Source organism: Lepus europaeus, chromosome 11, assembly GCF_033115175.1.
Source record: "Lepus europaeus isolate LE1 chromosome 11, mLepTim1.pri, whole genome shotgun sequence".
NCBI classification, from domain to species: domain Eukaryota; kingdom Metazoa; phylum Chordata; class Mammalia; order Lagomorpha; family Leporidae; genus Lepus; species Lepus europaeus.
Window position 1 is genome coordinate 76,540,899 of NC_084837.1, and position 13,052 is coordinate 76,553,950.

Genomic DNA, 13,052 nt, shown 5'->3' on the forward strand with positions numbered 1-13,052 from the left:
GTGAACAGAGGAAAGGGAGGGTAGGGGATGGAAGTGGGGATCAAGGGAGTGAGGGAAATGAGGTTTATTCTTAGAACTGTTATCTATGAAATGCTTAAAAGCTGTTCTCTCTATATTAATAAAAAGTTAAGTAAAATGAGATCATACTCAATTAGGGTAGGCTCTAATACAATATGGTAAGTGTTGAAATAAGAAAACAGAAGCACAGGGACAGACACACATGGAGAGCATGAGGAGAAGTGCATGAAACACCAGAAATTAAGTGAACATCATGGAACAGTACCTTCCCTGGAGCCTGCAGCGAGAACAGGGACGTGCCAGCACCTTTATTATGAATCTCTCTGTTCCACAACTGTGATAGAATTTCCACTGTTTGAAGCCACCCAGTTTGTAATACTTTGTTACAGTAACTACAAAAGTAACAAACCGGCTGGCGCCGTGGCTTAACAGGCTAATCCTCCGCCTTGCAGCGACGGCACACTGGGTTCTAGTCCCGGTTGGGGTGCCGGATTCTGTCCCAGTTGCCCCTCTTCCAGGCCAGCTCTCTGCTGTGGCCCGGGAAGGCAGTGGAGGATGCCCCAGGTCCTTGGGCCCTGCACCCGCATGGGAGACCAGGAGAAGTACCTGGCTCCTGGCTTCAGATCAGCGCGGTACGCCGGCCGCAGCAGCCATTGGAGGGTGAACCAACGGAAAAAAGGAAGACCTTTCTCTCTGTCTCTCTCTCTCACTGTCCACTCTGCCTGTCAAAAAAAAAAAAAAGTAACAAACCGTCTAGGAATGACTTAATAATCAACCAGAGCTATTTTTGCCGCATTTCAGCCCTGGACTCTCCTCCCACCAGCAAGGTTGAATCGGAAAATGCAGGACTTGTACACTATGCTCTAAGACTTGCCCCCTCCTCCCCTCACTGTCTGATTAATAAATCAATGCAGAATGAGGCTTTATGTTCTAGATGACATGAGGTCTCTCACCCACCACTCCCCTCCACACACAGGCCAAAACCCACAAAACTGGACTACTGGGGCACTGAATCAGAACAGCAAAGTATTAAAATTTCAAGCAAAGGATTCTCTTACTCAAGACTCCTAAAAACATTTTCCTCAAATATAAGACAAAGATTTGACTAACGGAGCTCCTAGAGGAAGGGTCAGTCACTCAAGGAAAATGAGATGCATTGGGCAGCACCGCTGCAACCAGATGCAATATTCAGAGGATCACACAGGACAACAGGTGCAATAGGCCTCTGGCTGGCCCCCGCATACATCATAATCCACACCAAGCTATTGTGGAGTGTTTTAGAGCATAGAGGTCCTTTAATTCCAAGTAAGAACTCAATCATGGACTCTGAACACTGTACCGGCAAAGACCTTGAGAGCAAAGGACAAGCAGGAGCACATAAGGGAAGACAGAAGAGAGGTGAGCCTGAAGAGGCCTGACAGCAGCCTGGCTGCCTGCATTGGCGCCCTTGCTCAGACACAGATGCTCAGTGTAACATCCTACCTCTCAGGTCCTGCATGTGAATGGCATGGTTCAGCCATGTGGATCGTGTGGGGATGGTATGTGCTTGTGTTGTGGAACACGTATAAAGGGTCTTCAAAGCATTCATGGGAAATCCGTGTTATCTTCTATTTCCATTTTTCCATGAACTTGACATTCCATTCCTGTGTGGTATGTGTAGTATGCTATGTGCTCTCTATGGGGGAATATGTACTGTGTGTGTGTGGTCTATATGTGGTATGTGCATATAATGTGCTGTGTGTGTAGTGTGGTGCTTGTGTCTGTGATATGCACATGTGCGTGTGAGGTGGTATCCTGTGTAGTGTCTGTGTAGCACACTGTAGTATGCACATCTTGCTTTGTATTGTTTAGTACGTCTATGTGGTATATTCGTAGTATGTGCATGTTGTATGGTATAAACCGTGTGTGTGGTATAGTGCAGCATTGTGGAGTGTGTCCACATGGTACATGTGTGATATGTGCATGTCTGTGTGCTATGTGGTATGTGTATGGTGTGGTGTACTGTGTATGTGATTGCCCTATATCTATATGGTATGTGTACAGGATATGATTTATTTATGTGTGCTTTGTGTAGTGTGTGTCATGTAGGGAGGAAGAAAGGTTTGTAACTGAATACATGGATTTAGAATATTCCAGTGTCAGGCAGAGCAAAACAAACCTGGGCATGTAGCTGCAGCATCAGCAGTGACTTGGAACTAATCCATGGTTGAGTCTATTTTTAGCATTGATGCACCATGACTTTGCACTCTCCCCTAATGTAATTCGTGGGGGCAGGGTCCCATTAGGAACAACTACTGCAACTAAGGACTCTCTGCATTCCAGATCACACTATCTCATGTTCCTTTTGAATGAGCCATGAACCATTTCTAGACCCTAAGGTACTTCAAACACAACATACTATTTTTCATAATTTGAGAGGCAAAAGAAAAAATGCTCCATGTATCAACACTAACTCTATATGGAGACTTTTAATCAGTCCCTCAAGACACCTTAAAAACTGGGAACTAAGTAAACGAATGTCAACCTCATACAAAATCATGACTAGTGTTTTCCAGAGTCAATTAAAAAAATGAAAATATTTTCTGTAATTGGAATGAATTTATTAGCCTCTAGACTCATTTTAAAGCAGTAGGGAAGGTGGCTATTAAATAAAATGAATTAGATTAAGTAATATTAATGTCCTTCATAAAGTAATAGTGTATCACAGATATTATAATTTATATTATGATTATTAAGAGATAATAACTGCCCTAGTTCTTTATTTTCTAAAATTTAAGATTATGGACAAGTTCAAAAATTTCTGGAAGACCAAATCTTACCAAAAAAGAGCTAAGTCTGCAATTCAACTAAACAATGCAAAGCAAGTCAATGAAAAATTAGAAAATGACAATGAGAATTGTAGATTAATTATAAAAATTCAAAGACATCTAGAACTCAGGCCTGTCATTCTACAGACAAGTAAACAAATTGCCCAAGAGGCTAAATGACTTGTATAAGATCACATCTTATGGGGCCAGCACTGTGGCCTAGTGGGTAAAGCCACCAAGTGCAATTCAGGCATCCCATATGGGTGCGAGTTCGTGTCCCAGCTGCTCCACTTCTGATCCAACTCTCTGCTATGGCCGGGGAAAGCAGTGGAGGATGGTCCAAGTCCTTGGGCCTCTGCACTCACATGGAAGACCCAGAGGACACTCCTGGCTCCCGGCTTTGGATCAGCTCAGCTCCAGCCATCGTGGCCAATTGGAGGGTGAATCAGCAGATGGAAGACTTCTCACTCTCTCTCTCTGCCTCTCATTCTCTTTTTGTGTAACTCTGACTTTCAAATAAATAAATAAATCTTTAAAAAAAAAAAAAGATTGCATCTCACTTAAGTAGTATCTCTTGAATTAATCCAAATTTCCTGACTTCCTGCCCAATCCTCTTTATTGTTCCTGAACTATCTCAGCAGTCAGTCTACATGTGGTACTATGAATGACAAAAATGAATGTAACACTATCATGGCCCACCAAGAAGTTAGTGGGCATCTCTGGCTAATACAGTCAATCTTAGAAAAAATACTCTGATCTCTGATTTCCCTATTCCTATGGAGAGGTGCAATAGAATCTGAAAATTTTAGAAACTGTCTCACCAATAAAACTGGAGAGTGACTACCTCTTTTCCTAAGAGTCCTCCCAGTTGGACCCTCCCACTCAAGGCCTACCATTGAATGGAGCTGCTCTGATAGTCCCAGCATAGAAACGGAGTTGACTCTGCCTCCCTTAGGATATACCCCATGTGAAGAGATAGATAGGCCTGGGCCTCTTAACTTACAAGGCCTAAAGCCCACCAGATTATTATCAAGCCCCTTCTATCAGGTTCTATTTGCCTCTCAATCAGAAAACTTAATTGTAGCTTAGACAGCACCTTTATTAGCACCTCTAATAATGACTCTGTCCTTTGTTCTAGACCCTGTCTAGCACACTTGGGCCTCATTCCTTTGTAATCATAACTTCTACTCTACCACCAATGGCTCTACTCCCAACCTGTGTGTGCTGATGGTCCTCTTCCCCACTTAATGCTGTATAATTGTTCAAACCTGGTAAATGCCACTCTTAGGATCATTGGTTACTATCCTCACTCTGTCTTTTATGACCTTGTCTAAATATGATCAGAGTCGGCAAACTTGGAAGGCTTCCATAGCCTTGGCAACTCATGACGACAGCCTAGGGTGGTTACTGGTGCCATAAACTAGAGTGTCAATTTGTTGGGTCAACAACAAGAGCCACTGTGCACTTGCTCCTCATGTGGGATCTCTGTCCTTAATGTGCTGTACATTTTGATTTAATGCTATAACTAGTACTCAAACAGTATGTTTCAGTTTGTGTTTCTATGTGGGTGCAAACTGTTGAAATCTTTATACTAAATTGATCTTCTGTATATAAAGAGAATTGAAAATGAATCTTGATGTGAATGGAAGGGGAGAGGGAGCGGGAGAGGGGAGGGTTGTGGGTGGGAGGGAAGTTATGGGAGGGGGAAGCCATTGTAATCCATAAGCTGTACACTGGAAATTTATATTCATTAAATAAAAGTTAAAAATAAAATAAAATAAAATAAAAAAGAAAGGGAGTTGACTCTGGATGAAGGGAGGTCAAGTACATAACTAAGATGTAAACAGGAGACTCATTTCCTTCCATTGTCATTTCAAACATTTATTGATCTAAGTACTAGGCATGCTAAGTTGAATAGTACACTGTTCTTGCCTTTACAGATCTTAAATTGAATGATAAATACTTAAATGTAGGTGCTACACCAGGAATGGTAATAAGCCCTAATGTAAGAAGATTCTCTGATGCTGAGTACAGACTTTGACCTTCAAAAAAGAAGGTAATCTATATCAAAGGACACAGTCAACAGAATGAAAAGTCTATTGACAAAAATCAGAGAAAACATTTGTACCTCACTTACAGTAAGGAGTAAATATTAAGAAGATATAAAGAACTCCTGCAACTCAGAATCAAGAAAACAACCCAATTTAAAAACAAAGCTATGAGGGCCTGCACTGTGACACAGTGGGTTAAAGCCCTGGCCTGAAGTGCCGGCATCCCATATGGTTGCTGGTTCTAGTCCCAGCTGCTCCTCTCCCTATCCAGCTCTCTGCTATGGACTGGGAAAGCAGTAGAAGATGGCCCAAGTCCTTGGGCCCCTGTACTCTCGTGGGAAGCCCAGGAGAAGTTCCTGGCTCCTGGCTTCAGATCAGCACAGCTCCGGCTGTCATGGCCATCTGGGGAGTGAATCACCAGATGGAAGACTTCTCTGTCTCTACCTCTCTGTGTAACTCTGCATTTCAAATAAATAAAATAAAAATAAAATAAAAAACAGGAAAGTTTACTTGTTCACTTGTCTTACACATATGTGGAATCTAAAAAAGTTAAATACATGGAAGTAGCAAATAGAATGGTGGTCAGGAGGGGTTGGGGTGGATGGAGGGGAAAGGGAGACAAGGATCAATAAGATCAATAACTGAACAAAGTTACCATTAGGATACATAAGCTCTGGAGTTCTATACAGAATGATGATTAAACAACAATGTATTCCATATTTCAAAAAAGAACAATTTTTAAAGATTCGTTTGTTTGAAAGGCAGTGGACAGAGGGAAGAAGAGAGAGACAGACTTTCCAACCACTGGTTCACTACCCAAATGGCCACAACAGCCAAGTCTGGGACAGACCAAAGCCAGGAGCCTGGAACTCCATCCTGATCCCACCATGGGTGTCAAGAGCCCAAGTTCTGAGACCATGTGCTGGTGCCTTCCCGGGAGCACTAACAGGAAGCTGGACTGGAAGCGCAGTAGCCAGTACCTGAAATTGCATTCCTACTTGGGAGATGGCAGTGGCTTAACTGGCTACACCACAATGCCTGCCCTGTTTTTGTTTTTAAAGATTTAGTTTTCATTTATATTTGTATTTAATTTAAAGGCATAGTTGCAGAGAGAGGGAGACAAAGAAAAGGAGAATTTAAAATTTGTTTCTGAGTGGGTGTACAGCGTAGTGATTAAGCCACCACGTAGACTCCTTATCCCAGCTACTCTACTTCTGAATCCAGCTTATGGGAGGCAGCCGCTGATGGCTTGAATACTTGAGTCCCTGCCACCAATGTGGGAGATGTGAATTGAGTTCTGACTGCCTGGGTTTTGCCCTGTCCAATCCTGGCTTTTGGAGCATTTAGGGTGTGACCAGAAGATAGAAGATCTCTCTCCATCTGTCTATATCTCTGCCTTTCAAACAAAATGAAAGAAAATAAAAAAAAAAACTTAATTCGAGAAATAATTTAAAATAAATGTTCTCATTGCAATGAAATTACAAATGTGTTAGGTTATTGATATGCTGATCAGTCTGATTTGATCATTCCACAATGCACACAAATGTCTCTTGAGTTACTATGGGGTTACATCATGATAATCCCACAGTTAAAATCTTAAGTGGAAAATACACTCAATACCCTAACCTAACAAACATCATAGCTGAGCACCATAATACACTGAAGAATCTCAGTTATTTAACCTCAAAACCAAGCAGCTGACTGTAAACTGTGACTTCCTGCTGCTACCCAGCATCTCAAGAGACTATCAGACTGCCAATTGTCAGCCTTGGGAAAAATTCAAAACTCAACGCACAGTTTGATGGAATGTTTATTACTTTTGCATCATGATAAAGCCAAAAAATAAGTTGAGTCATCACAAAGAAGGGAGACCATCTGTAGATGTATGAAAACATCATGTTGTACTCTAAATAGTTATAATTACTATTTATCAGTTATAAATGAAATAAAATTTTAAGATATATGACAGACTTGAATAGACATTTCTCCAAAGACAGTCATACCAATGGCCAAAAAGCACAAGAAAATTGTTCAACATCACTAATCATTAAGTAAATACAAAACCAAACCACAGTGAGATCACCTCATACTCTTAGGAAAGCTATTACTTCTAAAAAATATGTAAGAAGCATTGGTCAAATGTAGAAATATTGGAACCCTTGTGCACTGTTAAGAGGGATGTAAAATGATGTAGCCATCATGCGGAACAGTATGGAGGTATCACAAAAAAAAAAACTAAAAATAGAATTACAATATGATCTAGCAATCCCATTTCTGGGTATATTCCCAAAAGAATTGAAAGCAGGATCCCAAAGAGATATTTAAAATATATATTCTCACCCATGTGCATTGCAACACTAGTCATAACAGCTAAGATATGTGAACAATCTAGTATCCATCAACAGTTGGACTGATAAAATGCAGAACTTTGAGGATATTATGCTAAGTGAGACAAAGCCAGTCACCAAAAAGTAAGGAGTATATGATTCTGTTTACATGAGTTATCTAAGGTCACCAGATTCATAGAAATAGGATGCCAGGGGCTGTCAGGAGCTGAGGGTGAGAGCATAGAAAGTAGTTTCATGAGAACAGAATTTCAATTTTGCAAGATTAAAACATGCAGAACTATTACAATAATGGGAATGTACTCACTGCTGAACTATATACTTAATGACTAAGATGGTAAATATTATGCTGTGTGTCTACCACAACTTTTTTTAGAAGATTTATTTATTTATTTTAAAGTCAAAGTTACACAGAGAGAGAAGGAGAGACAGATAGAGGTCCTTCATCCACTGGTTCACTCCCCAGTTGGCCGCATTGGCCAGAGCTGCACCAATCTGAAGCCAGGAGTCAGGAGCCTCTTCCAGGTCTTCCACACAGACACAGGGACCCAAAGAGCAGGGCCATCTTCTACTGCCCTCCCATGCCATAGCAGAGAGCTGGATAAGAAATGGAGCAGCCAGGACTCAAACCAGCACCCATATGGAATGCTGGCACTGCTGGCAGCAGCTTTACCCACCATGCCACAGCACTGGCTCAATACCATGACTTTTGTTAAAAAAAAAAAAAAAGAGAGAGAGAGATGTATAAATCTTCACAAGCTGTCTTTATTTCTTCCCACCATCTGCTACTCAACAAATAATGTTTATCCATACATGGGGGGAAAAATAAGCCTTGAGAAGAAAATTTCTAATCTGGGACATGAGCAATGGGAAAGAACTGTAGTCCCTTATGAGGCTGGAAAATCTTCAAGGCTTCCTGTGGATTGGTCAGGAAGGGCAGTGACCATCCTAGAATACCGTTAGAGAACATAGGCCTTCATATTAGCAGAGGCTGGGCCAGGAGAGAGGTTCATATTTATGTCAACAAAAGCAAATCTAGACGATCCAAAGAAAAATTTTTCCCTATCAATGATCACAGATTAAAAGAAACATTGGATAATTTGGATAATTGCTACCAGGGGACTATGGGATCCTATAATTTTTCCATTAGAAGAGATATGAATTTTGCTGATTTCTTATTTTTGTAACATTTCCTTCAGAAGCACTGTGGCCTGCATGTGGTAGAATAAGCACTACCAACAAACACACCAAGATGGCAGAATAGGGTGAGAGCTTATTGCTCTGGTCTAGGGGAAGATAGTTTAAAAAAAAAAAAGTGGAGGGAGTCTAATCTCAGGGAAGAGTTAGGGAGAAAATGGCAGAGGAAACTCCATAAAATTAGAGGGACACCATGCATCTACATAGAGGGTCTGGACATGTACAACTCAGGACCCCAGGATCAGAGATCCTCAGCATGGGTTTTGGAGAATGAGGTGAGACCAGACTGTGGCAGCCCAAGCCACTAGTGATAAAGCTGCTTCCTGCAGCTGGTATGAGTCTGGCTTGGAGCTTTGTGGGGGACAGTGTACCTGCCAATTTAGAGGAGGAAAAAGGAGGCACGTTTCTCTCTCCCCAACCACCCAGCACTGGCATCCTGTAACTAGCTAAGAGAAGGCAGGTGCCATTTTGAGCATACCTAACAGCCGCACCAGTTTGCGTCCACATACCAAGAAACCAGCCAAGCATAGCCACCTTACCTTAGCCATTCACTCCTTTGGTCATGTCTATCAACATCTTATCATTATCAGTAATAGAACATCTCCATAAATTCAGCCTCATGTATCTCATCACTCTGAGTACCAGCTACACTTCCAACTCACTCCTTCTGGTACCAGATCACACTAGCACTAAGACCCCCCAATTCAGTGATTCTGCAAACTTCCCATTCTCTCATCTCATCGATATCTCCTCTACCTTCCTCACCTCATTTATTCCATGGTGAATAACATAATCAACTTGCTCCTTTGTGTACCCCCTTACATCCCTCACCTCTTCCTTACTTTATCATATTCGCTGAAGCAAAACCACAACATAAATTAAATCCAACTTTCCTCTGACACCATGCCTTTCCCTGTGGAATAATGGAGAAAACAAAGAATCCATGGTAAGTGGCCCACTACAAATCCACAAATAAGACCTTCAAATGGGTTCTTGATTCAATAGCCATATTTTTTTTTTAATTTTTGACAGGCAGAGTGGACAGTGAGAGAGAGAGAGACAGAGAAAGGTCTTCCTTTTGCCGTTGGTTCACCCTCCAATGGCCGCCATGGTAGGCGCACTGCGGCCGGCACACCGCGCTGTTCTGATGGCAGGAGCCAGGTGCTTCTCCTGGTCTCCCATGGGGTGCAGGGCCCAAGGACTTGGGCCATCCTCCACTGCACTCCCTGGCCACAGCAGAGAGCTGGCCTGGAAGAGGGGCAACCGGGACAGAATCCGGTGCCCCGACCGGGACTAGAACCCAGTGTGCCAGCGCCGCAAGGCGGAGGATTAGCCTACTGAGCCACGGCGCCAGCCTCAATAGCCATATTTTATTTTCTTAGTCTACTGATAAATCTGTGACTATTTCATATCTACTCTTCTCAATCTCCAAAATGCATATCAGTCTAGCGGTCCTTACCATTCTCTCCTACATAAATGTTCCCACTGCAGTGAATTATTCCCATAAGGAAAAAAAATTAAAACCTCTTTTTAACCCATTTCCATGATATCTTATGCCTATTTATCCCTCTCTTTCACAACAAATTTCTGCAAAGAATTGAATATGCTTATTCTCATAACTCCAAATTTTTTATATTTATTTATTTGAAAGGTAGAGTCACATAGAGAGAGAAAGAGATCTTCCATCCACTGGATCACTCCCCAAATGGCTGCAACAGCCAGAGCTAGAACAGACCGAAGCCAGGAGTCTAGAAATCTATCCGAGTCTCCTGCATGGGTGTCAGGAGCCCAAGCACTCATGCCATGTTCAGCTGCTTTTCAGGGCACATTAGCAAGTAGCTGGATGGGAAGTAGAGCAGGTAAGACTCCAACCAGTGCCCCTATGGGATGCCAGCATCACAGGTGGCCCCCATGATTCTCATTTTCCAGTTAGACTCTCTCAGACAAGCTGTTTGCCCACATGACCTTAGAGAAACTTCTACCATCTTAACTACCTGCTGAATATGTCCATTTGGTGACTACTTGACATCTTAGTCCTGAAAAGCTTGAAACGGAATTCCCGGTATTCCCCCAGAAACATCAGCAATCCTCACCATTTCAACTGATGACAGCAGTTGTTCGGAACAAAGTTTTGACATAGTCCTTGACTCCTTTATTTCTCTCATCCACTTTGTCCAAAACAGTTGGTTCTACCCTCAAAATATGTCCAGAATCTACCCATTTCTCATTACTTCCACTGCTATCAACCTAGTCCAAGCCACCCTCATTTTTTACCTAAATCACAAGGAAGACTCCTAATTTGTTTTCCTGCTCACATATTTGACCCCTAAGGTTTCCTTTCCCAGCAACCACCTTTGGAAGTCTAACCCAGGTAATGTTATTCCTGTCCTCAGAACTCTATGGTTCCCATCCCGCTCAGAGGAAACACCAAAATCCTACAAAAACCTCCCATCATCTGATCTCCCCATTCACTTAAGACCTCACCTTCTTCTCCTTGGCCCTCAGTCACTCTGCTCCAGATAAGTACCCTGGTTTCCTTATCACGGCTAAAGCAGATCCAGCACATTTCTTCCATAAGCGTTTTGTGTTGACTGTTCCCTCGACTAGAAATACTTTCTCAAAATACCTTCAAAGCTACCTCACCTCCTCAGCTGATGCCTGCTTTGTCCAACCCTGTTGCAAATTACAATCTTCCTCCATTCACTCCATTTACTCCTATTGTCTGCTTTGTCCTACTACAATGTATGCATAATAAGGACAGGATTTTTTTTTTTCTGTTTCATTCACTGATATATCTTGAGTTCCTGGCACCTAATAGCTACTTAACAAATACTTGTTGAGCAACTTCACATACATCTTTTTTTTTTTTTTTTTTTGACAGGCAGAGTTAGACAGTGAGAGAGAGAGACAGAGAAAGGTCTTTCCGTTGGTTCACCCCCTAAATGGCTGCTACGGCCGACGTGCTGCGCCAATCCAAAGCCAGGAGCCAGGTGCTTCCTCCTGGTCTCCCATGCGGGTACAGAGCCCAAGGACTTGGGCCATCCTCCACTGCATTCCCAGGCCACAGCAGAGAGCTGGACTAGAAGAGGAGCAACCAGGACAGAATCTGGCGCCCCCAACTGGGACTAGAACTCAGGGTCCCAGCACCGCAGGCAGAGGATTAGCCTAGTGAGCCGCGGCGCCAGCCAACTTCACATACATCTTGACGTGAGTGTTTTTTGAAGAGATGGGATAATGGGGCTTGCACTGTGGCATAGTGAGTTAAGCTGCTGCCTACAGTGCTGGCACTCCATATGGCCACTGGCTCATGTCCCTGCTGCTCCACTTTTGAGCCAGCTCCACTTCTGATCCTGCTAATGTGCCTGGGAAAGCAGCGGAGGATAGCCCAAGTGCTTGGTTCTCACTGCTCATGTGAGAGATGAAAAGAAGCTCCTGGCTTTAGTCTGGCCCAGTTCTAGCCATCACAGCCATTTGGGAAGTAAATCAACAGACAGAAGATCTCTCTCTCTCTCTCTCTCTCTCTCTCTCTCTCTCTCTCTGCCTCTCCTTCTCTTTCTGTGAATCTGACTTTCAAATAAAATAAATAAATCCTTAAAAAAAAAGGGGTGTTGCAGACACTATTGGTACCAGCTCATATATCCACACTTACCCTTTAGTGCATACCTCTGGTTTCCTACCACAATCACTCATGACTTTCTGCCTGAAGCTTGCCCTGATCAGCCAAAATCACACAGCAGTTGTAGGTAAACACCCTAGTTTTTCTCGGGTGGAGCAACACTGAGGCTTGTTTTGTACTATCTTCCGAGTTGCCTACAATGTTAACCTACTCGTGAGAACACCCTGTGTTGGCTTCTGTCCTTTTCCTGTCTCCTTCCCTCTTCCCTATGGGTACACCCAGTGATGACCGACCAAACACAGACTACAGTGAAATCTCTGTCAGAGTGCCTGCCTTAGGAGACAACCCAAGCCAAAACAAGGCATTTTGATCAATGGTTGCCACAACCACATAGTACAGAACCCCACCCCGTTTCCCCAGAGTTGGTCAGGGGAGCTCATGAAGTAACAGAGAGCAAACAGTTGAAACTCAGAAGTATCTCCACAATCATCCAAAGGGATTTCATTGCCATCTGTTTTTTGTATATCATCTTCTAAAATACAGAAGATGATAAAGCCTCCTCTGCCAAATATAAAGCATTGGGAGCTACCAACTCGACGACCTCCAGGACCCTTTATTTTTAAGTTCTAATACTTGGAGATTCTACCAACATGTTTGTGACTCTTCACACTCAAGGAAATTTTCCACATTCAGCTTTTTCTGTAAGGTTGTTACAAGGTTTCTCAGAGAGTTAACAAGAACTGCCAGAATTGGAAGTTTTCCCAGCATATTAGGTATGCAGCCATCTGGGCATATTGCAGTATCCTCACATGTGGCTGGGCACCACAGCCTAGAGATGACCCCGCCCCTTTTAGAAAGTGCAGTGTCCCTCACACCCACGGGACCTGTTTCTCTTGGGCTACCCCCTGCCTAACCTTGAGAGACAATGATGACCTGGTCAATGGAAGAATAGCTCCAGAGGAAAGTCCACTCCCCTGTTCTTTCTCAGTAGGATCAAGCCAAGTATTTGACATTTTAC

The 13,052-nt window shown here is 42.9% G+C and overlaps 1 pseudogene; it reads left to right on the plus strand.

The window, feature by feature from the left end:
* Positions 1 to 1,337: 1,337 nt before the first annotated feature.
* The window catches only part of LOC133770581 (eukaryotic initiation factor 4A-II-like), a 35,660-nt pseudogene continuing 23,945 nt past the window's right edge, over positions 1,338 to 13,052 (plus strand).